Below are 27327 nucleotides of genomic sequence, written 5' to 3' on the forward strand. Positions count from 1 at the left end.
TAATGTGAAGACAGAAAGCAAAACAGTATAATTTGAAGTCAAAAAGCAAACCGGTATAATTTGAAGACAGAAAGCAAACCAGTATAATTTGAAGTCAAAAAGCAAACCGGTATAATGTGAAGACAGAAAGCAAAACAGTATAATTTGAAGTCAAAAAGCAAACCGGTATAATTTGAAGACAGAAAGCAAACCAGTATAATTTGAAGTCAAAAAGCAAACCGGTATAATTTGAAGTCAAAAAGCAAACCGGTATAATGTGAAGACAGAAAGCAAACCGGTATAATTTGAAGTCAAAAAGCAAACTGGTATAATGTGAAGACAGAAAGCAAACCGGTATAATGTGAAGACAGAAAGCAAAACGGTATAATTTGAAGTCAAAAAGCAAACCGGTATAATTTGAAGACAGAAAGCAAACCAGTATAATTTGAAGTCAAAAAGCAAACCGGTATAATGTGAAGACAGAAAGCAAAACAGTATAATTTGAAGTCAAAAAGCAAACCGGTATAATTTGAAGACAGAAAGCAAACCAGTATAATTTGAAGTCAAAAAGCAAACCGGTATAATGTGAAGACAGAAAGCAAAACAGTATAATTTGAAGTCAAAAAGCAAACCGGTATAATTTGAAGACAGAAAGCAAACCAGTATAATTTGAAGTCAAAAAGCAAACCGGTATAATTTGAAGTCAAAAAGCAAACCGGTATAATGTGAAGACAGAAAGCAAAACAGTATAATTTGAAGTCAAAAAGCAAACCGGTATAACTTGAAGACAGAAAGCAAACCAGTATAATTTGAAGTCAAAAAGCAAACCGGTATAATGTGAAGACAGAAAGCAAAACAGTATAATTTGAAGTCAAAAAGCAAACCGGTATAATTTGAAGACAGAAAGCAAACCAGTATAATTTGACGTCAAAAAGCAAACCGGTATAATGTGAAGACAGAAAGCAAAACAGTATAATTTGAAGTCAAAAAGCAAACCGGTATAATTTGAAGACAGAAAGCAAACCAGTATAATTTGAAGTCAAAAAGCAAACCGGTATAATTTGAAGTCAAAAAGCAAACCGGTATAATGTGAAGACAGAAAGCAAACCGGTATAATTTGAAGACAGAAAGCAAACCGGTATAATGTGAACACAGAAAGCAAACAGTATAATTTGAAGACAAAAAGCAAACCAGTATAATTTGAAGACAGAAAGCAAACCGGTATAATGTGAAGACAGAAAGCAAACCGGTATAATTTGAAGTCAAAAAGCAAACTGGTATAATGTGAAGACAGAAAGCAAACCGGTATAATTTGAAGTCAAAAAGCAAACCGGTATAATGTGAAGACAGAAAGCAAACCGGTATAATTTGAAGTCAAAAAGCAAACCGGTATAATGTGAAGACAGAAAGCAAACAGGTATAATTTGAAGTCAAAAAGCAAACCGGTATAATGTGAAGACAGAAAGCAAACCGGTATAATTTGAAGTCAAAAAGCAAACCGGTATAATTTGAAGACAGAAAGCAAACAGTATAATTTGAAGTCAAAAAGCAAACCGGTATAATGTGAACACAGAAAGCAAACCGGTATAATTTGAAGTCAAAAAGCAAACCGGTATAATGTGAAGACAGAAAGCAAACCGGTATAATTTGAAGTCAAAAAGCAAACCGGTATAATGTGAAGACAGAAAGCAAACCGGTATAATTTGAAGTCAAAAAGCAAACCGGTATAATGTGAAGACAGAAAGCAAACCGGTATAATTTGAAGTCAAAAAGCAAACCGGTATAATGTGAACACAGAAAGCAAACAGTATAATTTGAAGACAAAAAGCAAAGCAGTATAATTTGAAGACAGAAAGCAAACAGTATAATTTGAAGACAGAAAGCAAACCGGTATAATTTGAAGACAGAAAGCAAACCAGTATAATTTGAAGACAGAAAGCAAACAGTATAATTTGAAGACAGAAAGCAAACCAGTATAATTTGAAGACAGAAAGCAAACCGGTATAATTTGAAGACAGAAAGCAAACCGGTATAATTTGAAGTCAGAAAGCAAACCGGTATAATTTGAAGACAGAAAGCAAACCAGTATAATTTGAAGACAAAAAGCAAACCATTATAATTTGAAGACAGAAAGCAAACCAGTATAATTTGAAGACAAAAAGCAAACCGGTGTAATTTGAAGACAGAAAGCAAACCAGTATAATTTGAAAACAGAAAGCAATCAGTATAATTTGAAGACAGAAAGCAAACCAGTATAATTTGAAGACAAAAAGCAAACCATTATAATTTGAAGACAGAAAGCAAACCAGTATAATTTGAAGACAAAAAGCAAACCGGTGTAATTTGAAGACAGAAAGTAAACCAGTATAATTTGAAGACAGAAAGCAATCAGTATAATTTGAAGACAGAAAGCAATCAGTATAATTTGAAGACAGAAAGCAAACCGGTATAATTTGAAGACAGAAAGCAAACCAGTATAATTTGAAGACAAAAAGCAAACCATTATAATTTGAAGACAGAAAGCAAACCAGTATAATTTGAAGACAAAAAGCAAACCGGTGTAATTTGAAGACAGAAAGCAAACCAGTATAATTTGAAGACAGAAAGCAATCAGTATAATTTGAAGACAGAAAGCAAACCGGTATAATTTGAAGACAGAAAGCAAACAGTATAATTTGAAGACAGAAAACAAACAGTATAATTTGAAGACAGAAAGCAAAACAGTATAATTTGAAGACAGAAAGCAAACCGGTATAATTTGAAGACAAAAAGCAAATCAGTATAATTTGAAGACAGAAAGTCACCCGGTATAATGTGAAGACAGAAAGCAAACCGGTATAATTTGAAGTCAGAAAGCAAACCAGTATAATTTGAAGACAGAAAGCAAACCAGTATAATTTGAAGACAAAAAGCAAACAGTATAATTTGAAGACAGAAAGCAAACCAGTATAATTTGAAGACAGAAAGCAAACCGGTATAATTTGAAGACAGAAAGCAAACCGGTATAATTTGAAGACAGAAAGCAAACCAGTATAATTTGAAGACAGAAAGCAAACAGTATAATTTGAAGACAGAAAGCAAACCGGTATAATTTGAAGACAGAAAGCAAACCGGTATAATTTGAAGACAAAAAGCAAAGCAGTATAATTTGAAGACAGAAAGCAAACAGTATAATTTGAAGACAGAAAGCAAACCGGTATAATTTGAAGACAGAAAGCAAACCAGTATAATTTGAAGACAGAAAGCAAACAGTATAATTTGAAGACAGAAAGCAAACCAGTATAATTTGAAGACAGAAAGCAAACAGTATAATTTGAAGACAGAAAGCAAACCGGTATAATTTGAAGACAGAAAGCAAACCGGTATAATTTGAAGTCAGAAAGCAAACCGGTATAATTTGAAGACAAAAAGCAAACCATTATAATTTGAAGACAGAAAGCAAACCGGTATAATTTGAAGACAGAAAGCAAACCGGTATAATTTGAAGTCAGAAAGCAAACCGGTATAATTTGAAGACAAAAAGCAAACCATTATAATTTGAAGACAGAAAGCAAACCAGTATAATTTGAAGACAAAAAGCAAACCGGTGTAATTTGAAGACAGAAAGCAAACCAGTATAATTTGAAGACAGAAAGCAATCAGTATAATTTGAAGACAGAAAGCAAACCGGTATAATTTGAAGACAGAAAGCAAACCAGTATAATTTGAAGACAAAAAGCAAACCATTATAATTTGAAGACAGAAAGCAAACCAGTATAATTTGAAGACAAAAAGCAAACCGGTGTAATTTGAAGACAGAAAGCAAACCAGTATAATTTGAAGACAGAAAGCAATCAGTATAATTTGAAGACAGAAAGCAAACCGGTATAATTTGAAGACAGAAAGCAATCAGTATAATTTGAAGACAGAAAGCAAACCGGTATAATTTGAAGACAGAAAGCAAACAGTATAATTTGAAGACAGAAAGCAAACCGGTATAATTTGAAGACAGAAAGCAAACAGTATAATTTGAAGACAGAAAGCAAACCAGTATAATTTGAAGACAGAAAGCAAAACAGTATAATTTGAAGACAGAAAGCAAACCGGTATAATTTGAAGACAAAAAGCAAACCGGTGTAATTTGAAGACAGAAAGCAAACCAGTATAATTTGAAGACAGAAAGCAATCAGTATAATTTGAAGACAGAAAGCAAACCGGTATAATTTGAAGACAGAAAGCAAACAGTATAATTTGAAGACAGAAAGCAAACAGTATAATTTGAAGACAGAAAGCAAACCAGTATAATTTGAAGACAGAAAGCAAAACAGTATAATTTGAAGACAGAAAGCAAACCGGTATAATTTGAAGACAAAAAGCAAACCAGTATAATTTGAAGACAAAAAGCAAACCGGTGTAATTTGAAGACAGAAAGCAAACCAGTATAATTTGAAGACAGAAAGCAATCAGTATAATTTGAAGACAGAAAGCAAACCGGTATAATTTGAAGACAGAAAGCAAACAGTATAATTTGAAGACAGAAAGCAAACAGTATAATTTGAAGACAGAAAGCAAACAGTATAATTTGAAGACAGAAAGCAAACCAGTATAATTTGAAGACAGAAAGCAAAACAGTATAATTTGAAGACAGAAAGCAAACCGGTATAATTTGAAGACAAAAAGCAAATCAGTATAATTTGAAGACAGAAAGTCACCCGGTATAATGTGAAGTCAGAAAGCAAACCAGTATAATTTGAAGACAAAAAGCAAGCCGGTATAATTTGAAGACAGAAAGCAAACCAGTATAATTTGAAGACAAAAAGCAAAGCAGTATAATTTGAAGACAGAAAGCAAGCCGGTATAATTTGAAGACAGAAAGCAAACCGGTATAATTTGAAGACAGAAAGCAAACCGGTATAATTTGAAGACAGAAAGCAAACCAGTATAATTTGAAGACAAAAAGCAAACCAGTATAATTTGAAGACAGAAAGCAAACCGCTGCAATTTGAAGACAGAAAGCAAACCAGTATAATTTGAAGACAGAAAGCAAACCGGTATAATTTGAAGACAGAAAGCAAACCAGTATAATTTGAAGACAAAAAGCAAACCATTATAATTTGAAGACAGAAAGCAAACCAGTATAATTTGAAGACAAAAAGCAAACCGGTGTAATTTGAAGACAGAAAGCAAACCAGTATAATTTGAAGACAGAAAGCAATCAGTATAATTTGAAGACAGAAAGCAAACCGGTATAATTTGAAGACAGAAAGCAAACAGTATAATTTGAAGACAGAAAGCAAACCAGTATAATTTGAAGACAGAAAGCAAAACAGTATAATTTGAAGACAGAAAGCAAACCGGTATAATTTGAAGACAAAAAGCAAATCAGTATAATTTGAAGACAGAAAGTCACCCGGTATAATGTGAAGTCAGAAAGCAAACCGGTATAATTTGAAGACAAAAAGCAAATCAGTATAATTTGAAGACAGAAAGTCACCCGGTATAATGTGAAGACAGAAAGCAAACCGGTATAATTTGAAGTCAGAAAGCAAACCAGTATAATTTGAAGACAGAAAGCAAACCAGTATAATTTGAAGACAAAAAGCAAACCGCTGCAATTTGAAGACAGAAAGCAAACCAGTATAATTTGAAGACAGAAAGCAAACCGGTATAATTTGAAGACAGAAAGCAAACCGGTATAATTTGAAGACAGAAAGCAAACCAGTATAATTTGAAGACAGAAAGCAAACAGTATAATTTGAAGACAGAAAGCAAACCGGTATAATTTGAAGACAGAAAGCAAACCGGTATAATTTGAAGACAAAAAGCAAAGCAGTATAATTTGAAGACAGAAAGCAAACAGTATAATTTGAAGACAGAAAGCAAACAGTATAATTTGAAGACAGAAAGCAAAGCAGTATAATTTGAAGACAGAAAGCAAGCCGGTATAATTTGAAGACAGAAAGCAAACCGGTATAATTTGAAGACAGAAAGCAAACCGGTATAATTTGAAGACAGAAAGCAAACCAGTATAATTTGAAGACAAAAAGCAAACCAGTATAATTTGAAGACAGAAAGCAAACCGCTACAATTTGAAGACAGAAAGCAAACCAGTATAATTTGAAGACAGAAAGCAAACCGGTATAATTTGAAGACAAAAAGCAAACCAGTATAATTTGAAGACAGAAAGCAAACCGGTATAATTTGAAGACAGAAAGCAAACCAGTATAATTTGAAGACAGAAAGCAAACCGGTATAATTTGAAGACAAAAAGCAAACCAGTATAATTTGAAGACAGAAAGCAAACCGCTGCAATTTGAAGACAAAAAGCAAACCAGTATAATTTGAAGACAGAAAGCAAACCGGTATAATTTGAAGACAGAAAGCAAACCAGTATAATTTGAAGACAGAAAGCAAACAGTATAATTTGAAGACAGAAAGCAAACCGGTATAATTTGAAGTCAGAAAGCAAACCAGTATAATTTGAAGACAGAAAGCAAACCGGTATAATTTGAAGTCAGAAAGCAAACCAGTATAATTTGAAGACAGAAAGCAAACCGGTATAATTTGAAGACAGAAAGCAAACAGTATAATTTGAAGACAGAAAGCAAACCGGTATAATTTGAAGTCAGAAAGCAAACAGTATAATTTGAAGACAGAAAGCAAACAGTATAATTTGAAGACAGAAAGCAAACCGGTATAATTTGAAGACAGAAAGCAAACTGGTGTAATTTGAAGACAGAAAGCAAAACAGTATAATTTGAAGACAGAAAGCAAACAGTATAATTTGAAGACAGAAAGCAAACCGGTATAATTTGAAGACAGAAAGCAAACTGGTGTAATTTGAAGACAGAAAGCAAAACAGTATAATTTGAAGACAGAAAGCAAACTGGTGTAATTTGAAGACAGAAAGCAAAACAGTATAATTTGAAGACAGAAAGCAAACCGGTATAATTTGAAGTCAGAAAGCAAACAGTATAATTTGAAGACAGAAAGCAAACAGTATAATTTGAAGACAGAAAGCAAACCGGTATAATTTGAAGACAGAAAGCAAACTGGTGTAATTTGAAGACAGAAAGCAAAACAGTATAATTTGAAGACAGAAAGCAAACAGTATAATTTGAAGACAGAAAGCAAACCGGTATAATTTGAAGACAGAAAGCAAACTGGTGTAATTTGAAGACAGAAAGCAAACCAGTATAATTTGAAGACAGAAAGCAAACCAGTATAATTTGAAGACAGAAAGCAAACCGGTATAATTTGAAGACAGAAAGCAAACTGGTGTAATTTGAAGACAGAAAGCAAACCGGTATAATTTGAAGACAGAAAGCAAACCAGTATAATTTGAAGACAAAAAGCAAACCAGTATAATTTGAAGACAGAAAGCAAACCGCTGCAATTTGAAGACAGAAAGCAAACCAGTATAATTTGAAGACAGAAAGCAAACCGGTATAATTTGAAGACAGAAAGCAAACCGGTATAATTTGAAGACAGAAAGCAAACAGTATAATTTGAAGACAGAAAGCAAACCGGTATAATTTGAAGACAGAAAGCAAACCGGTATAATTTGAAGACAAAAAGCAAAGCAGTATAATTTGAAGACAGAAAGCAAACAGTATAATTTGAAGACAGAAAGCAAACCGGTATAATTTGAAGACAGAAAGCAAACCAGTATAATTTGAAGACAGAAAGCAAACAGTATAATTTGAAGACAGAAAGCAAACCAGTATAATTTGAAGACAGAAAGCAAACAGTATAATTTGAAGACAGAAAGCAAACCGGTATAATTTGAAGACAGAAAGCAAACCGGTATAATTTGAAGTCAGAAAGCAAACCGGTATAATTTGAAGACAGAAAGCAAACCAGTATAATTTGAAGACAAAAAGCAAACCGGTGTAATTTGAAGACAGAAAGCAAACCAGTATAATTTGAAGACAGAAAGCAATCAGTATAATTTGAAGACAGAAAGCAAACCAGTATAATTTGAAGACAAAAAGCAAACCATTATAATTTGAAGACAAAAAGCAAACCGGTGTAATTTGAAGACAGAAAGCAAACCAGTATAATTTGAAGACAGAAAGCAATCAGTATAATTTGAAGACAGAAAGCAAACCGGTATAATTTGAAGACAGAAAGCAAACAGTATAATTTGAAGACAGAAAGCAAACAGTATAATTTGAAGACAGAAAGCAAACAGTATAATTTGAAGACAGAAAGCAAACCAGTATAATTTGAAGACAGAAAGCAAAACAGTATAATTTGAAGACAGAAAGCAAACCAGTATAATTTGAAGACAAAAAGCAAATCAGTATAATTTGAAGACAGAAAGTCACCCGGTATAATGTGAAGACAGAAAGCAAACCGGTATAATGTGAAGACAGAAAGCAAACCGGTATAATTTGAAGTCAGAAAGCAAACCAGTATAATTTGAAGACAGAAAGCAAACCGGTATAATTTGAAGACAAAAAGCAAATCAGTATAATTTGAAGACAGAAAGTCACCCGGTATAATGTGAAGACAGAAAGCAAACCGGTATAATTTGAAGTCAGAAAGCAAACCAGTATAATTTGAAGACAGAAAGCAAACCAGTATAATTTGAAGACAAAAAGCAAACCGCTGCAATTTGAAGACAGAAAGCAAACCAGTATAATTTGAAGACAGAAAGCAAACCGGTATAATTTGAAGACAGAAAGCAAACCGGTATAATTTGAAGACAGAAAGCAAACCAGTATAATTTGAAGACAGAAAGCAAACCGGTATAATTTGAAGACAGAAAGCAAACCGGTATAATTTGAAGTCAGAAAGCAAACCAGTATAATTTGAAGACAGAAAGCAAACAGTATAATTTGAAGACAGAAAGCAAACCGGTATAATTTGAAGACAGAAAGCAAACCGGTATAATTTGAAGACAGAAAGCAAACCAGTATAATTTGAAGACAAAAAGCAAACCAGTATAATTTGAAGACAGAAAGCAAACAGTATAATTTGAAGACAGAAAGCAATGCAGTATAATTTGAAGACAAAAAGCGAAGCAGTATAATTTGAAGACAGAAAGCAAACCAGTATAATTTGAAGACAAAAAGCAAAGCAGTATAATTTGAAGACAGAAAGCAAGCCGGTATAATTTGAAGACAGAAAGCAAACCAGTATAATTTGAAGACAAAAAGCAAAGCAGTATAATTTGAAGACAGAAAGCAAACCAGTATAATTTGAAGACAGAAAGCAAACCGGTATAATTTGAAGACAGAAAGCAAACCGGTATAATTTGAAGACAGAAAGCAAACCAGTCTAATTTGAAGACAAAAAGCAAACCAGTATAATTTGAAGACAGAAAGCAAACCGCTACAATTTGAAGACAGAAAGCAAACCAGTATAATTTGAAGACAGAAAGCAAACCGGTATAATTTGAAGACAGAAAGCAAACCAGTATAATTTGAAGACAAAAAGCAAAGCAGTATAATTTGAAGACAGAAAGCAAACCAGTATAATTTGAAGACAGAAAGCAAGCCGGTATAATTTGAAGACAGAAAGCAAACCAGTATAATTTGAAGACAAAAAGCAAAGCAGTATAATTTGAAGACAGAAAGCAAACCAGTATAATTTGAAGACAGAAAGCAAACCGGTATAATTTGAAGACAAAAAGCAAAGCAGTATAATTTGAAGACAGAAAGCAAACCGGTATAATTTGAAGACAGAAAGCAAACCGGTATAATTTGAAGACAGAAAGCAAACCAGTATAATTTGAAGACAAAAAGCAAAGCAGTATAATTTGAAGACAGAAAGCAAACCAGTATAATTTGAAGACAGAAAGCAAACCGGTATAATTTGAAGACAGAAAGCAAACCGGTATAATTTGAAGACAGAAAGCAAACCAGTATAATTTGAAGACAAAAAGCAAACCAGTATAATTTGAAGACAGAAAGCAAACCGCTACAATTTGAAGACAGAAAGCAAACCAGTATAATTTGAAGACAGAAAGCAAACCGGTATAATTTGAAGACAAAAAGCAAACCAGTATAATTTGAAGACAGAAAGCAAACCGGTATAATTTGAAGACAGAAAGCAAACCAGTATAATTTGAAGACAGAAAGCAAACCGCTGCAATTTGAAGACAAAAAGCAAACCAGTATAATTTGAAGACAGAAAGCAAACCGGTATAATTTGAAGACAGAAAGCAAACCAGTATAATTTGAAGACAGAAAGCAAACAGTATAATTTGAAGACAGAAAGCAAACCGGTATAATTTGAAGTCAGAAAGCAAACCAGTATAATTTGAAGACAGAAAGCAAACCGGTATAATTTGAAGTCAGAAAGCAAACCAGTATAATTTGAAGACAGAAAGCAAACCGGTATAATTTGAAGACAGAAAGCAAACAGTATAATTTGAAGACACAAAGCAAACCGGTATAATTTGAAGTCAGAAAGCAAAACAGTATAATTTGAAGACAGAAAGCAAACAGTATAATTTGAAGACAGAAAGCAAACCGGTATAATTTGAAGACAGAAAGCAAACAGTATAATTTGAAGACAGAAAGCAAACCGGTATAATTTGAAGTCAGAAAGCAAAACAGTATAATTTGAAGACAGAAAGCAAACCGGTATAATTTGAAGACAAAAAGCAAACCAGTATAATTTGAAGACAGAAAGCAAACCGCTGCAATTTGAAGACAGAAATCAAACCAGTATAATTTGAAGACAGAAAGCAAACCGGTATAATTTGAAGACAGAAAGCAAACCGGTATAATTTGAAGACAGAAAGCAAACCAGTATAATGTGAAGACAGAAAGCAAACCGGTATAATTTGAAGACAGAAAGCAAACCGGTATAATTTGAAGACAGAAAGCAAACCGGTATAATTTGAAGACAGAAAGCAAACCAGTATAATTTGAAGACAAAAAGCAAACCAGTATAATTTGAAGACAGAAAGCAAACCGCTGCAATTTGAAGACAGAAAGCAAACCAGTATAATTTGAAGACAGAAAGCAAACCGGTATAATTTGAAGTCAGAAAGCAAACCAGTATAATTTGAAGACAGAAAGCAAACAGTATAATTTGAAGACAGAAAGCAAACCGGTATAATTTGAAGACAGAAAGCAAACCAGTATAATTTGAAGACAGAAAGCAAACAGTATAATTTGAAGACAGAAAGCAAACCGGTATAATTTGAAGACAGAAAGCAAACCGGTATAATTTGAAGACAGAAAGCAAACCAGTATAATTTGAAGACAGAAAGCAAACCAGTATAATTTGAAGACAGAAAGCAAACCGCTGCAATTTGAAGACAGAAAGCAAACCAGTATAATTTGAAGACAGAAAGCAAACAGTATAATTTGAAGACAGAAAGCAAACCGGTATAATTTGAAGACAGAAAGCAAACCGGTATAATTTGAAGACAGAAAGCAAACCGGTATAATTTGAAGACAGAAAGCAAACCGGTATAATTTGAAGACAGAAAGCAAACCGGTATAATTTGAAGTCAGAAAGCAAACCGGTATAATTTGAAGACAGAAAGCAAACCAGTATAATTTGAAGACAAAAAGCAAACCGGTGTAATTTGAAGACAGAAAGCAAACCAGTATAATTTGAAGACAGAAAGCAATCAGTATAATTTGAAGACAGAAAGCAAACCGGTATAATTTGAAGACAGAAAGCAAACCAGTATAATTTGAAGACAAAAAGCAAACCATTATAATTTGAAGACAGAAAGCAAACAGTATAATTTGAAGACAAAAAGCAAACCGGTGTAATTTGAAGACAGAAAGCAAACCAGTATAATTTGAAGACAGAAAGCAATCAGTATAATTTGAAGACAGAAAGCAAACCGGTATAATTTGAAGACAGAAAGCAAACAGTATAATTTGAAGACAGAAAGCAAACAGTATAATTTGAAGACAGAAAGCAAACAGTATAATTTGAAGACAGAAAGCAAACCAGTATAATTTGAAGACAGAAAGCAAAACAGTATAATTTGAAGACAGAAAGCAAACAGTATAATTTGAAGACAGAAAGCAAACAGTATAATTTGAAGACAGAAAGCAAACCAGTATAATTTGAAGACAGAAAGCAAAACAGTATAATTTGAAGACAGAAAGCAAAACAGTATAATTTGAAGACAGAAAGCAAACAGTATAATTTGAAGACAGAAAGCAAACAGTATAATTTGAAGACAGAAAGCAAACCAGTATAATTTGAAGACAGAAAGCAAACCAGTATAATTTGAAGACAGAAAGCAAACAGTATAATTTGAAGACAGAAAGCAAACAGTATAATTTGAAGACAGAAAGCAAACCAGTATAATTTGAAGACAGAAAGCAAAACAGTATAATTTGAAGACAGAAAGCAAACCGGTATAATTTGAAGACAAAAAGCAAATCAGTATAATTTGAAGACAGAAAGTCACCCGGTATAATGTGAAGTCAGAAAGCAAACCGGTATAATTTGAAGACAAAAAGCAAATCAGTATAATTTGAAGACAGAAAGTCACCCGGTATAATGTGAAGACAGAAAGCAAACCGGTATAATTTGAAGTCAGAAAGCAAACCAGTATAATTTGAAGACAGAAAGCAAACCAGTATAATTTGAAGACAAAAAGCAAACCGCTGCAATTTGAAGACAGAAAGCAAACCAGTATAATTTGAAGACAGAAAGCAAACCGGTATAATTTGAAGACAGAAAGCAAACCGGTATAATTTGAAGACAGAAAGCAAACCAGTATAATTTGAAGACAGAAAGCAAACCGGTATAATTTGAAGACAGAAAGCAAACCGGTATAATTTGAAGTCAGAAAGCAAACCAGTATAATTTGAAGACAGAAAGCAAACAGTATAATTTGAAGACAGAAAGCAAACCGGTATAATTTGAAGACAGAAATCAAACCGGTATAATTTGAAGACAGAAAGCAAACCAGTATAATTTGAAGACAAAAAGCAAACCAGTATAATTTGAAGACAGAAAGCAAACCGCTGCAATTTGAAGACAGAAAGCAAACAGTATAATTTGAAGACAGAAAGCAATGCAGTATAATTTGAAGACAAAAAGCGAAGCAGTATAATTTGAAGACAGAAAGCAAACCAGTATAATTTGAAGACAGAAAGCAATGCAGTATAATTTGAAGACAAAAAGCGAAGCAGTATAATTTGAAGACAGAAAGCAAACAGTATAATTTGAAGACAGAAAGCAATGCAGTATAATTTGAAGACAAAAAGCAAAGCAGTATAATTTGAAGACAGAAAGCAAGCCGGTATAATTTGAAGACAGAAAGCAAACCGGTATAATTTGAAGACAGAAAGCAAACCAGTATAATTTGAAGACAAAAAGCAAACCAGTATAATTTGAAGACAGAAAGCAAACCGCTGCAATTTGAAGACAGAAAGCAAACCAGTATAATTTGAAGACAGAAAGCAAACCGGTATAATTTGAAGACAAAAAGCAAACCAGTATAATTTGAAGACAGAAAGCAAACCGGTATAATTTGAAGACAGAAAGCAAACCAGTATAATTTGAAGACAGAAAGCAAACCGCTGCAATTTGAAGACAAAAAGCAAACCAGTATAATTTGAAGACAGAAAGCAAACCGGTATAATTTGAAGACAGAAAGCAAACCAGTATAATTTGAAGACAGAAAGCAAACAGTATAATTTGAAGACAGAAAGCAAACCGGTATAATTTGAAGTCAGAAAGCAAACCAGTATAATTTGAAGACAGAAAGCAAACCGGTATAATTTGAAGTCAGAAAGCAAACCAGTATAATTTGAAGACAGAAAGCAAACCGGTATAATTTGAAGACAGAAAGCAAACCGGTATAATTTGAAGTCAGAAAGCAAACCAGTATAATTTGAAGACAGAAAGCAAACCAGTATAATTTGAAGACAGAAAGCAAACCGGTATAATTTGAAGTCAGAAAGCAAACCAGTATAATTTGAAGACAGAAAGCAAACCGGTATAATTTGAAGTCAGAAAGCAAACCAGTATAATTTGAAGACAGAAAGCAAACCGGTATAATTTGAAGACAGAAAGCAAACAGTATAATTTGAAGACAGAAAGCAAACCGGTATAATTTGAAGTCAGAAAGCAAAACAGTATAATTTGAAGACAGAAAGCAAACAGTATAATTTGAAGACAGAAAGCAAACCGGTATAATTTGAAGACAGAAAGCAAACCGGTATAATTTGAAGTCAGAAAGCAAAACAGTATAATTTGAAGACAGAAAGCAAACCGCTGCAATTTGAAGACAAAAAGCAAACCAGTATAATTTGAAGACAGAAAGCAAACCGGTATAATTTGAAGACAGAAAGCAAACCAGTATAATTTGAAGACAGAAAGCAAACAGTATAATTTGAAGACAGAAAGCAAACCGGTATAATTTGAAGTCAGAAAGCAAACCAGTATAATTTGAAGACAGAAAGCAAACCGGTATAATTTGAAGTCAGAAAGCAAACCAGTATAATTTGAAGACAGAAAGCAAACCGGTATAATTTGAAGACAGAAAGCAAACAGTATAATTTGAAGACAGAAAGCAAACCGGTATAATTTGAAGTCAGAAAGCAAAACAGTATAATTTGAAGACAGAAAGCAAACAGTATAATTTGAAGACAGAAAGCAAACCGGTATAATTTGAAGACAGAAAGCAAACCAGTATAATTTAAAGACAAAAAGCAAACCAGTATAATTTGAAGACAGAAAGCAAACCGCTGCAATTTGAAGACAGAAAGCAAACCAGTATAATTTGAAGACAGAAAGCAAACCGGTATAATTTGAAGACAGAAAGCAAACCGGTATAATTTGAAGACAGAAAGCAAACCAGTATAATGTGAAGACAGAAAGCAAACCGGTATAATTTGAAGACAGAAAGCAAACCGGTATAATTTGAAGACAGAAAGCAAACCGGTATAATTTGAAGACAGAAAGCAAACCAGTATAATTTGAAGACAAAAAGCAAACCAGTATAATTTGAAGACAGAAAGCAAACCGCTGCAATTTGAAGACAGAAAGCAAACCAGTATAATTTGAAGACAGAAAGCAAACCGGTATAATTTGAAGTCAGAAAGCAAACCAGTATAATTTGAAGACAGAAAGCAAACAGTATAATTTGAAGACATAAAGCAAACCGGTATAATTTGAAGACAGAAAGCAAACCGGTATAATTTGAAGACAGAAAGCAAACCAGTATAATTTGAAGACAGAAAGCAAACCAGTATAATTTGAAGACAGAAAGCAAACCGCTGCAATTTGAAGACAGAAAGCAAACCAGTATAATTTGAAGACAGAAAGCAAACCGGTATAATTTGAAGACAGAAAGCAAACCGGTATAATTTGAAGACAGAAAGCAAACCAGTATAATGTGAAGACAGAAAGCAAACCGGTATAATTTGAAGACAGAAAGTCAGCCGGTATAATGTGAACACAGAATGCAAACGGGTATAATTTGAAGACAGAAAGCAAACCAGTATAATTTGAAGACAAAAAGCAAACCAGTATAATTTGAAGACAGAAAGCAAACCGGTGTAATTTGAAGACAAAAAGCAAACCAGTATAATTTGAAGACAAAAAGCAAACCAGTATAATTTGAAGACAGAAAGCAAACCGGTATAATTTGAAGACAAAAAGCAAACCAGTATAATTTGAAGACAGAAAGCAAACCGGTGTAATTTGAAGACAGAAAGCAAACCAGTATAATTTGAAGACAGAAAGCAAACCGGTATAATTTGAAGACAGAAAGCAAACCAGTATAATTTGAAGACAAAAAGCAAACCATTATAATTTGAAGACAGAAAGCAAACAGTATAATTTGAAGACAAAAAGCAAACCGGTATAATTTGAAGACAAAAAGCAAACCAGTATAATTTGAAGAAAGAAAGCAAACCGGTGTAATTTGAAGACAGAAAGCAAATAGTATAATTTGAAGACAAAAAGCAAACCAGTATAATTTGAAGACAGAAAGCAAACCGCTGCAATTTGAAGACAGAAAGCAAACCAGTATAATTTGAAATCAAAAAGCAAACCGGTATAATTTGAAGACAAAAAGCAAACCAGTATAATTTGAAGACAGAAAGCAAACCGGTATAATTTGAAGACAGAAAGCAAACCAGTATAATTTGAAGACAAAAAGCAAACCGGTATAATTTGAAGTCAAAAAGCAAACAGTATAATTTGAAGACAGAAAGCAAACAGTATAATTTGAAGACAAAAAGCAAACCGGTATAATTTGAAGACAAAAAGCAAACCAGTATAATTTGAAGACAGAAAGCAAACCAGTATAATTTGAAGACAGAAAGCAAACCAGTATAATTTGAAGACAGAAAGCAAACCGGTATAATTTGAAGACAGAAAGCAAACCGGTATAATTTGAAGACAGAAAGCACACCAGTATAATTTGAAGTCAAAAAGCAAACCAGTATAATTTGAAGACAGAGAGCAAACCGGTATAATGTGAAGACAAAAAGCAAACCGGTATAATTTGAAGACAAAAAGCAAACCAGTATAATTTGAAGACAGAAAGCAAATCGGTATAATTTGAAGACAGAAAGCAAACCAGTATAATTTGAAGACAGAAAGCAAACCAGTATAATTTGAAGACAGAAGGCAAACCGGTATAATTTGAAGACAAAAAGCAAACCGGTATAATTTGAAGACAAAAAGCAAACCAGTATAATTTGAAGACAGAAAGCAAACCGGTATAATTTGAAGACAGAAAGCAAACCGGTATAATTTGAAGACAGAAAGCAAACAGTATAATTTGAAGTCAAAAAGCAAACCGGTATAATTTGAAGACAGAAAGCAAACCGGTATAATTTGAAGTCAAAAAGCAAACCGGTATAATTTGAAGACAAAAAGCAAACCAGTATAATTTGAAGACAGAAAGCAAACCGGTATAATTTGAAGACAGAAAGCAAATCAGTATAATTTGAAGACAGAAAGCAAACCAGTATAATTTGAAGACAAAAAGCAAAGCAGTATAATTTGAAGACAGAAAGCAAACCAGTATAATTTGAAGACAGAAAGCAAACCAGTATAATTTGAAGACAGAAGGCAAACCGGTATAATTTGAAGACAAAAAGCAAACCGGTATAATTTGAAGACAAAAAGCAAACCAGTATAATTTGAAGACAGAAAGCAAACCAGTATAATTTGAAGACAGAAAGCAAACAGTATAATTTGAAGACAGAAAGCAAAACAGTATAATTTGAAGTCAAAAAGCAAACCAGTATAATTTGAAGACAGAAAGCAAACCGCTGCAATTTGAAGACAAAAAGCAAACCGGTATAATGTGAAGACAGAAAGCAAACCGGTATAATTTGAAGACAGAAAGCAAACCGGTATAATTTGAAGACAGAAAGCAAACCAGTATAATGTGAAGACAGAAAGCAAACCGGTATAATTTGAAGACAGAAAGTCAGCCGGTATAATGTGAACACAGAATGCAAACCGGTATAATTTGAAGACAGAAAGCAAACCAGTATAATTTGAAGACAAAAAGCAAACCAGTATAATTTGAAGACAGAAAGCAAACCGGTGTAATTTGAAGACAAAAAGCAAACCAGTATAATTTGAAGACAAAAAGCAAACCAGTATAATTTGAAGACAGAAAGCAAACCGGTATAATTTGAAGACAAAAAGCAAACCAGTATAATTTGAAGACAGAAAGCAAACCGGTGTAATTTGAAGACAGAAAGCAAACCAGTATAATTTGAAGACAAAAAGCAAACCAGTATAATTTGAAGACAGAAAGCAAACCGGTATAATTTGAAGACAGAAAGCAAACCAGTATAATTTGAAGACAAAAAGCAAACCATTATAATTTGAAGACAGAAAGCAAACCAGTATAATTTGAAGACAAAAAGCAAACCGGTATAATTTGAAGACAAAAAGCAAACCAGTATAATTTGAAGACAGAAAGCAAACCGGTGTAATTTGAAGACAGAAAGCAAATAGTATAATTTGAAGACAAAAAGCAAACCAGTATAATTTGAAGACAGAAAGCAAACCGCTGCAATTTGAAGACAGAAAGCAAACCAGTATAATTTGAAGACAGAAAGCAAACCGGTATAATTTGAAGACAAAAAGCAAACCAGTATAATTTGAAGACAGAAAGCAAACCGGTATAATTTGAAGACAGAAAGCAAACCAGTATAATTTGAAGACAAAAAGCAAACCGGTATAATTTGAAGACAGAAAGCAAACCAGTATAATTTGAAGATAGAAAGCAAACAGTATAATTTGAAGTCAAAAAGCAAACAGTATAATTTGAAGACAGAAAGCAAACAGTATAATTTGAAGACAAAAAGCAAACCGGTATAATTTGAAGACAGAAAGCAAACCGGTATAATTTGAAGACAGAAAGCAAACCAGTATAATTTGAAGACAGAAAGCAAACCAGTATAATTTGAAGACAGAAAGCAAACCAGTATAATTTGAAGACAGAAAGCAAACCGGTATAATTTGAAGACAGAAAGCACACCAGTATAATTTGAAGTCAAAAAGCAAACCAGTATAATTTGAAGACAGAGAGCAAACCGGTATAATGTGAAGACAAAAAGCAAACCGGTATAATTTGAAGACAAAAAGCAAACCAGTATAATTTGAAGACAGAAAGCAAATCGGTATAATTTGAAGACAGAAAGCAAACCAGTATAATTTGAAGACAGAAAGCAAACCAGTATAATTTGAAGACAGAAGGCAAACCGGTATAATTTGAAGACAAAAAGCAAACCGGTATAATTTGAAGACAAAAAGCAAACCAGTATAATTTGAAGACAGAAAGCAAACCGGTATAATTTGAAGACAGAAAGCAAACCGGTATAATTTGAAGACAGAAAGCAAACAGTATAATTTGAAGTCAAAAAGCAAACCGGTATAATTTGAAGACAGAAAGCAAACCAGTATAATTTGAAGTCAAAAAGCAAACCGGTATAATTTGAAGACAAAAAGCAAACCAGTATAATTTGAAGTCAAAAAGAAAATCAGTATAATTTGAAGACAAAAAGCAAACCGGTATAATTTGAAGACAGAAAGCAAACAGTATAATTTGAAGACAAAAAGCAAACCAGTATAATTTGAAGACAAAAAGCAAACCATTATAATTTGAAGACAGAAAGCAAACCATTATAATTTGAAGACAAAAAGCAAACCAGTATAATTTGAAGACAGAAAGCAAACCGGTGTAATTTGAAGACAGAAAGCAAACCAGTATAATTTGAAGACAGAAAGTAAACCGGTATAATTTGAAGACAGAAAGCAAACCGGTATAATTTGAAGACAGAAAGTCAGCCGGTATAATGTGAAGACAGAAACCAAAACGGTATAATTTGAAGTCAAACAGAAAACCAGTATAATTTGAAGACAAAAAGCAAACCGGTATAATTTGAAGACAGAAAGCAAACCAGTATAATTTGAAGACAAAAAGCAAACCAGTATAATTTGAAGACAAAATGCAAACCATTATAATTTGAAGACAGAAAGCAAACCGGTATAATGTGAAGACAGAAAGCAAACCGGTATAATTTGAAGACAGAAAGTCAGCCGGTATAATTTGAAGACAAAAAGCAAACCAGTATAATTTGAAGTCAAAAAGCAAACCGGTATAATGTGAAGACAGAAAGCAAACCGGTATAATTTGAAGACACAAAGTCAGCCGGTATAATGTGAACACAGAAAGCAAACTGGTATAATTTGAAGACAGAAAGCAAACCAGTATAATTTGAAGACAAAAAGCAAACCAGTATAATTTGAAGACAAAAAGCAAACCAGTATAATTTGAAGACAGAAAGCAAACCGGTATAATGTGAACACAGAAAGCAAACCAGTAAAATTTGAAGACAGAAAGCAAACCGGTATATTTTGAAGACAGAAAGCAAACCGGTAAAATTTGAAGACAGAAAGCAAACCGGTGTAATTTGAAGACAGAAAGCAAACCAGTATAATTTGAAGACAGAAAGCAAACCGGTATAATTTGAAGACAGAAAGCAAACCAGTATAATTTGAAGACAGAAAGCAAACCGGTATAATTTGAAGACAGAAAGCAAACCAGTATAATTTGAAGACAGAAAGCAAACCGGTGTAATTTGAAGACAGAAAGCAAACCAGTATAATTTGAAGACAGAAAGCAAACCGGTATAATTTGAAGACAGAAAGCAAACCGGTGTAATTTGAAGACAGAAAGCAAACCGGTGTAATTTGAAGACAGAAAGCAAACCAGTATAATTTGAAGACAGAAAGCAAACCGGTATAATTTGAAGACAGAAAGCAAACCGGTATAATTTGAAGACAGAAAGTCAGCCGGTATAATGTGAAGACAGAAAGCAAACCAGTATAATTTGAAGACAGAAAGCAAACCAGTATAATTTGAAGACAGAAAGCAAACCGGTATAATTTGAAGACAGAAAGTCAGCCGGTATAATGTGAACACAGAAAGCAAACCGGTATAATTTGAAGACAGAAAGCAAAACAGTATAATTTGAAGACAAAAAGCAAACCAGTATAATTTGAAGACAGAAAGCAAACCATTATAATTTGAAGACAGAAAGCAAACCGGTATAATTTGAAGACAGAAAGCAAACCGGTGTAATTTGAAGTCAAAAAGCAAACCGGTATAATGTGAAGACAGAAAGAAAACCGGTATAATGTGAACACAGAAAGCAAACCAGGATAATTTGAAGACAGAAAGCAAACCAGTATAATTTGAAGACAAAAAGCAAACCAGTATAATTTGAAGACAGAAAGCAAACCGGTATAATGTGAACACAGAAAGCAAACCAGGATAATTTGAAGACAGAAAGCAAAGCAGTATAATTTGAAGACAAAAAGCAAACAGTATAATTTGAAGACAGAAAGCAAATCAGTATAATTTGAAGACAAAAAGCAAACCTGTATAATTTGAAGACAGAAAGCAAAGCAGTATAATTTGAAGACAGAAAGCAAGCCAGTATAATTTGAAGACAGAAAGCAAACCGGTATAATTTGAAGACAGAAAGCAAACCAGTATAATTTGAAGACAGAAAGCAAACCAGTATAATTTGAAGACAGAAAGCAAACCGGTATAATTTGAAGACAGAAAGCAAACCAGTATAATTTGAAGACAGAAAGCAAACCGGTATAATTTGAAGACAGAAAGCAAACCAGTGTAATTTGAAGACAGAAAGCAAACCGGTATAATGTGAACACAGAAAGCAAACCAGTATAATTTGAAGACAGAAAGCAAACCGGTATAATTTGAAGACAGAAAGCAAACCAGTATAATTTGAAGACAGAAAGCAAACCGGTATAATTTGAAGACAGAAAGCAAACCAGTATAATTTGAAGACAGAAAGCAAACCAGTATAATTTGAAGACAGAAAGCAAACCGGTATAATTTGAAGACAGAAAGCAAACCAGTATAATTTGAAGACAGAAAGCAAACCAGTATAATTTGAAGTCAAAAAACAAACCGGTATAATGTGAAGACAGAAAGCAAACCGGTATAATTTGAAGACAGAAAGTCAGCCGGTATAATGTGAACACAGAAAGCAAACCGGTATAATTTGAAGACAGAAAGCAAACCAGTATAATTTGAAGACAGAAAGCAAACCGGTATAATTTGAAGACAGAAAGCAAACCAGTGTAATTTGAAGACAGAAAGCAAACCGGTATAATGTGAACACAGAAAGCAAACCAGGATAATTTGAAGACAGAAAGCAAAGCAGTATAATTTGAAGACAAAAAGCAAACAGTATAATTTGAAGACAGAAAGCAAACCAGTATAATTTGAAGACAAAAAGCAAACCTGTATAATTTGAAGACAGAAAGCAAACCGGTGTAATTTGAAGACAGAAAGCAAACCAGTATAATTTGAAGACAAAAAGCAAACCAATATAATTTGAAGACAGAAAGCAAACCGGTATAATTTGAAGACAGAAAGCAAACCAGTGTAATTTGAAGACAGAAAGCAAACCGGTATAATGTGAACACAGAAAGCAAACCAGGATAATTTGAAGACAGAAAGCAAAGCAGTATAATTTGAAGACAGAAAGCAAACCGGTATAATGTGAACACAGAAAGCAAACCAATATAATTTGAAGACAGAAAGCAAACCGGTATAATTTGAAGACAGAAAGCAAACCGGTGTAATTTGAAGACAGAAAGCAAACCAGTATAATTTGAAGACAAAAAGCAAACCAATATAATTTGAAGACAGAAAGCAAACCGGTATAATTTGAAGACAGAAAGCAAACCAGTATAATTTGAAGACAGAAAGCAAACCAGTATAATTTGAAGACAAAAAGCAAACAGTATAATTTGAAGACAGAAAGCAAACCGGTATAATGTGAACACAGAAAGCAAACCAGTATAATTTGAAGACAGAAAGCAAACCGGTATAGTTTGAAGACAGAAAGCAAACCGGTATAATTTGAAGACAAAAAGCAAACCAGTATAATTTGAAGACAGAAAGCAAACCGGTATAATGTGAACACAGAAAGCAAACCGGTATAATTTGAAGACAGAAAGCAAACCAGTATAATTTGAAGACAGAAAGCAAACCAGTATAATTTGAAGACAGAAAGCAAACAGTATAATTTGAAGACAGAAAGCAAACCAGTATAATTTGAAGACAGAAAGCAAACCAGTATAATTTGAAGACAGAAAGCAAACAGTATAATTTGAAGACAGAAAGCAAACCGGTATAATTTGAAGACAGAAAGCAAACCAGTATAATTTGAAGACAGAAAGCAAACCAGTATAATTTGAAGACAGAAAGCAAACAGTATAATTTGAAGACAGAAAGCAAATCAGTATAATTTGAAGACAGAAAGCAAACCAGTATAATTTGAAGACAGAAAGCAAACAGTATAATTTGAAGACAGAAAGCAAACCGGTATAAATTAAAGACAGAAAGCAAACCGGTATAATTTGAAGTCAGAAAGCAAACCGGTATAATTTGAAGACAGAAAGCAAACCAGTATAATTTGAAGACAAAAAGCAAACCATTATAATTTGAAGACAGAAAGCAAACCAGTATAATTTGAAGACAAAAAGCAAACCGGTATAATTTGAAGACAAAAAGCAAACCAGTATAATTTGAAGACAGAAAGCAAACCGGTGTAATTTGAAGACAGAAAGCAAACCAGTATAATTTGAAGACAGAAAGCAAACCGGTGTAATTTGAAGACAGAAAGCAAACCAGTATAATTTGAAGACAGAAAGCAAACCGCTGCAATTTGAAGACAGAAAGCAAACCAGTATAATTTGAAGACAGAAAGCAAACCGGTATAATTTGAAGACAAAAAGCAAACCAGTATAATTTGAAGACAGAAAGCAAACCGGTATAATTTGAAGACAAAAAGCAAACCAGTATAATTTGAAGACAGAAAGCAAACCGCTGCAATTTGAAGACAGAAAGCAATCAGTATAATTTGAAGACAGAAAGCAAACCGGTATAATTTGAAGACAGAAAGCAAACAGTATAATTTGAAGACAGAAAGCAAACAGTATAATTTGAAGACAGAAAGCAAACCGGTATAATTTGAAGACAGAAAGCAAACAGTATAATTTGAAGACAGAAAGCAAACCAGTATAATTTGAAGACAGAAAGCAAACCGGTATAATTTGAAGACAGAAAGCAAACAGTATAATTTGAAGACAGAAAGCAAACCAGTATAATTTGAAGACAGAAAGCAAACCAGTATAATTTGAAGACAGAAAGCAATCAGTATAATTTGAAGACAGAAAGCAAACCGGTATAATTTGAAGACAGAAAGCAAACAGTATAATTTGAAGACAGAAAGCAAACCAGTATAATTTGAAGACAGAAAGCAAACAGTATAATTTGAAGACAGAAAGCAAACCAGTATAATTTGAAGTCAGAAAGCAAACCAGTATAATTTGAAGACAGAAAGCAAACAGTATAATTTGAAGAGAGAAAGCAAACCGGTATAATTTGAAGACAGAAAGCAAACCGGTATAATTTGAAGACAGAAAGCAAACCGGTATAATTTGAAGTAAAAAAGAAAACAGTATAATTTGAAGACAGAAAGCAAAACAGTATAATTTGAAGACAGAAAGCAAACAGTATAATTTGAAGACAAAAGGCAAACAGTATAATTTGAAGACAAAAAGCAAACCAGTATAATTTGAAGACAGAAAGCAAACCGGTGTAATTTGAAGACAAAAGGCAAACAGTATAATTTGAAGACAGAAAGCAAAACAGTATAATTTGAAGACAGAAAGCAAACAGTATAATTTGAAGACAAAAGGCAAACAGTATAATTTGAAGACAAAAAGCAAACCAGTATAATTTGAAGACAGAAAGCAAACCGGTATAATTTGAAGACAAAAGGCAAACAGTATAATTTGAAGACAAAAAGCAAACCGGTATAATTTGAAGACAGAAAGCAAACCTGTATAATTTGAAGACAAAAGGCAAACAGTATAATTTGAAGACAAAAAGCAAACCGGTATAATTTGAAGACAGAAAGCAAACCGGTATAATTTGAAGACAAAAGGCAAACAGTATAATTTGAAGACAAAAAGCAAACCAGTATAATTTGAAGACAGAAAGCAAACCGGTATAATTTGAAGACAAAAGGCAAACAGTATAATTTGAAGACAAAAAGCAAACCGGTATAATTTGAAGACAGAAAGCAAACCGGTATAATTTGAAGACAAAAGGCAAACAGTATAATTTGAAGACAAAAAGCAAACCGGTATAATTTGAAGACAGAAAGCAAACAGTATAATTTGAAGACAAAAAGCAAACCGGTATAATTTGAAGACAGAAAGCAAACAGTATAATTTGAAGACAGAAAGCAAAACAGTATAATTTGAAGACAGAAAGCAAACCAGTATAATTTGAAGACAAAAGGCAAACAGTATAATTTGAAGACAAAAGGCAAACAGTATAATTTGAAGACAGAAAGTCAGCCGGTATAATTTGAAGACAGAAAGCAAACAGTATAATTTGAAGACAGAAAGCAAAACAGTATAATTTGAAGTCAAAAAGCAAACCGGTATAATTTGAAGACAGAAAGCAAACCAGTATAATTTGAAGTCAAAAAGCAAACCGGTACAATTTGAAGTCAAAAAGCAAACCGGTATAATTTGAAGACAGAAAGCAAACCAGTATAATTTGAAGTCAAAAAGCAAACCGGTATAATTTGAAGTCAAAAAGCAAACCGGTATAATGTGAAGACAGAAAGCAAACCAGTATAATTTGAAGTCAAAAAGCAAACCGGTATAATTTGAAGACAGAAAGCAAACCAGTATAATTTGAAGTCAAAAAGCAAACCGGTATAATTTGAAGTCAAAAAGCAAACCGGTATAATGTGAAGACAGAAAGCAAAACAGTATAATTTGAAGTCAAAAAGCAAACCGGTATAATTTGAAGACAGAAAGCAAACCAGTATAATTTGAAGTCAAAAAGCAAACCGGTATAATGTGAAGACAGAAAGCAAAACAGTATAATTTGAAGTCAAAAAGCAAACCGGTATAATTTGAAGACAGAAAGCAAACCAGTATAATTTGAAGTCAAAAAGCAAACCGGTATAATGTGAAGACAGAAAGCAAAACAGTATAATTTGAAGTCAAAAAGCAAACCGGTATAATTTGAAGACAGAAAGCAAACCAGTATAATTTGAAGTCAAAAAGCAAACCGGTATAATTTGAAGTCAAAAAGCAAACCGGTATCATGTGAAGACAGAAAGCAAAACAGTATAATTTGAAGTCAAAAAGCAAACCGGTATAATTTGAAGACAGAAAGCAAACCAGTATAATTTGAAGTCAAAAAGCAAACCGGTATAATGTGAAGACAGAAAGCAAAACAGTATAATTTGAAGTCAAAAAGCAAACCGGTATAATTTGAAGACAGAAAGCAAACCAGTATAATTTGAAGTCAAAAAGCAAACCGGTATAATGTGAAGACAGAAAGCAAAACAGTATAATTTGAAGTCAAAAAGCAAACCGGTATAATTTGAAGACAGAAAGCAAACCAGTATAATTTGAAGTCAAAAAGCAAACCGGTATAATTTGAAGTCAAAAAGCAAACCGGTATAATGTGAAGACAGAAAGCAAACCGGTATAATTTGAAGACAGAAAGTCAGCCGGTATAATGTGAACACAGAAAGCAAACAGTATAATTTGAAGACAAAAAGCAAACCAGTATAATTTGAAGACAGAAAGCAAACCGGTATAATGTGAAGACAGAAAGCAAACCGGTATAATTTGAAGTCAAAAAGCAAACCGGTATAATGTGAAGACAGAAAGCAAACCGGTATAATTTGAAGTCAAAAAGCAAACCGGTATAATGTGAAGACAGAAAGCAAACCGGTATAATTTGAAGTCAAAAAGCAAACCGGTATAATGTGAAGACAGAAAGCAAACCGGTATAATTTGAAGTCAAAAAGCAAACCGGTATAATGTGAAGACAGAAAGCAAACGGGTATAATTTGAAGTCAAAAAGCAAACCGGTATAATGTGAAGACAGAAAGCAAACCGGTATAATTTGAAGTCAAAAAGCAAACCGGTATAATTTGAAGACAAAAAGCAAAGCAGTATAATTTGAAGACAGAAAGCAAACAGTATAATTTGAAGACAAGCAAACCGGTATAATTTGAAGACAGAAAGCAAACCAGTATAATTTGAAGACAGAAAGCAAACAGTATAATTTGAAGACAGAAAGCAAACCGGTATAATTTGAAGACAGAAAGCAAACCGGTATAATTTGAAGTCAGAAAGCAAACCGGTATAATTTGAAGACAGAAAGCAAACCAGTATAATTTGAAGACAAAAAGCAAACCATTATAATTTGAAGACAGAAAGCAAACCAGTATAATTTGAAGACAAAAAGCAAACCGGTGTAATTTGAAGACAGAAAGCAAACCAGTATAATTTGAAGACAGAAAGCAATCAGTATAATTTGAAGACAGAAAGCAAACCGGTATAATTTGAAGACAGAAAGCAAACCAGTATAATTTGAAGACAAAAAGCAAACCATTATAATTTGAAGACAGAAAGCAAACCAGTATAATTTGAAGACAAAAAGCAAACCGGTGTAATTTGAAGACAGAAAGCAAACCGGTATAATTTGAAGACAGAAAGCAAACAGTATAATTTGAAGACAGAAAGCAAACAGTATAATTTGAAGACAGAAAGCAAACAGTATAATTTGAAGACAGAAAGCAAACCGGTATAATTTGAAGACAGAAAGCAAACCGGTGTAATTTGAAGACAAAAAGCAAACCAGTATAATTTGAAGACAAAAAGCAAGCAGTATAATTTGAAGACAGAAAGCAAACCGGTATAATTTGAAGACAGAAAGCAAACAGTATAATTTGAAGACAGAAAGCAAACAGTATAATTTGAAGACAGAAAGCAAACAGTATAATTTGAAGACAGAAAGCAAACCGG

This window comes from Myxine glutinosa, chromosome 8, assembly GCF_964187855.1.
Source record: "Myxine glutinosa chromosome 8, kmMyxGlut1.1, whole genome shotgun sequence".
NCBI classification, from domain to species: domain Eukaryota; kingdom Metazoa; phylum Chordata; class Myxini; order Myxiniformes; family Myxinidae; genus Myxine; species Myxine glutinosa.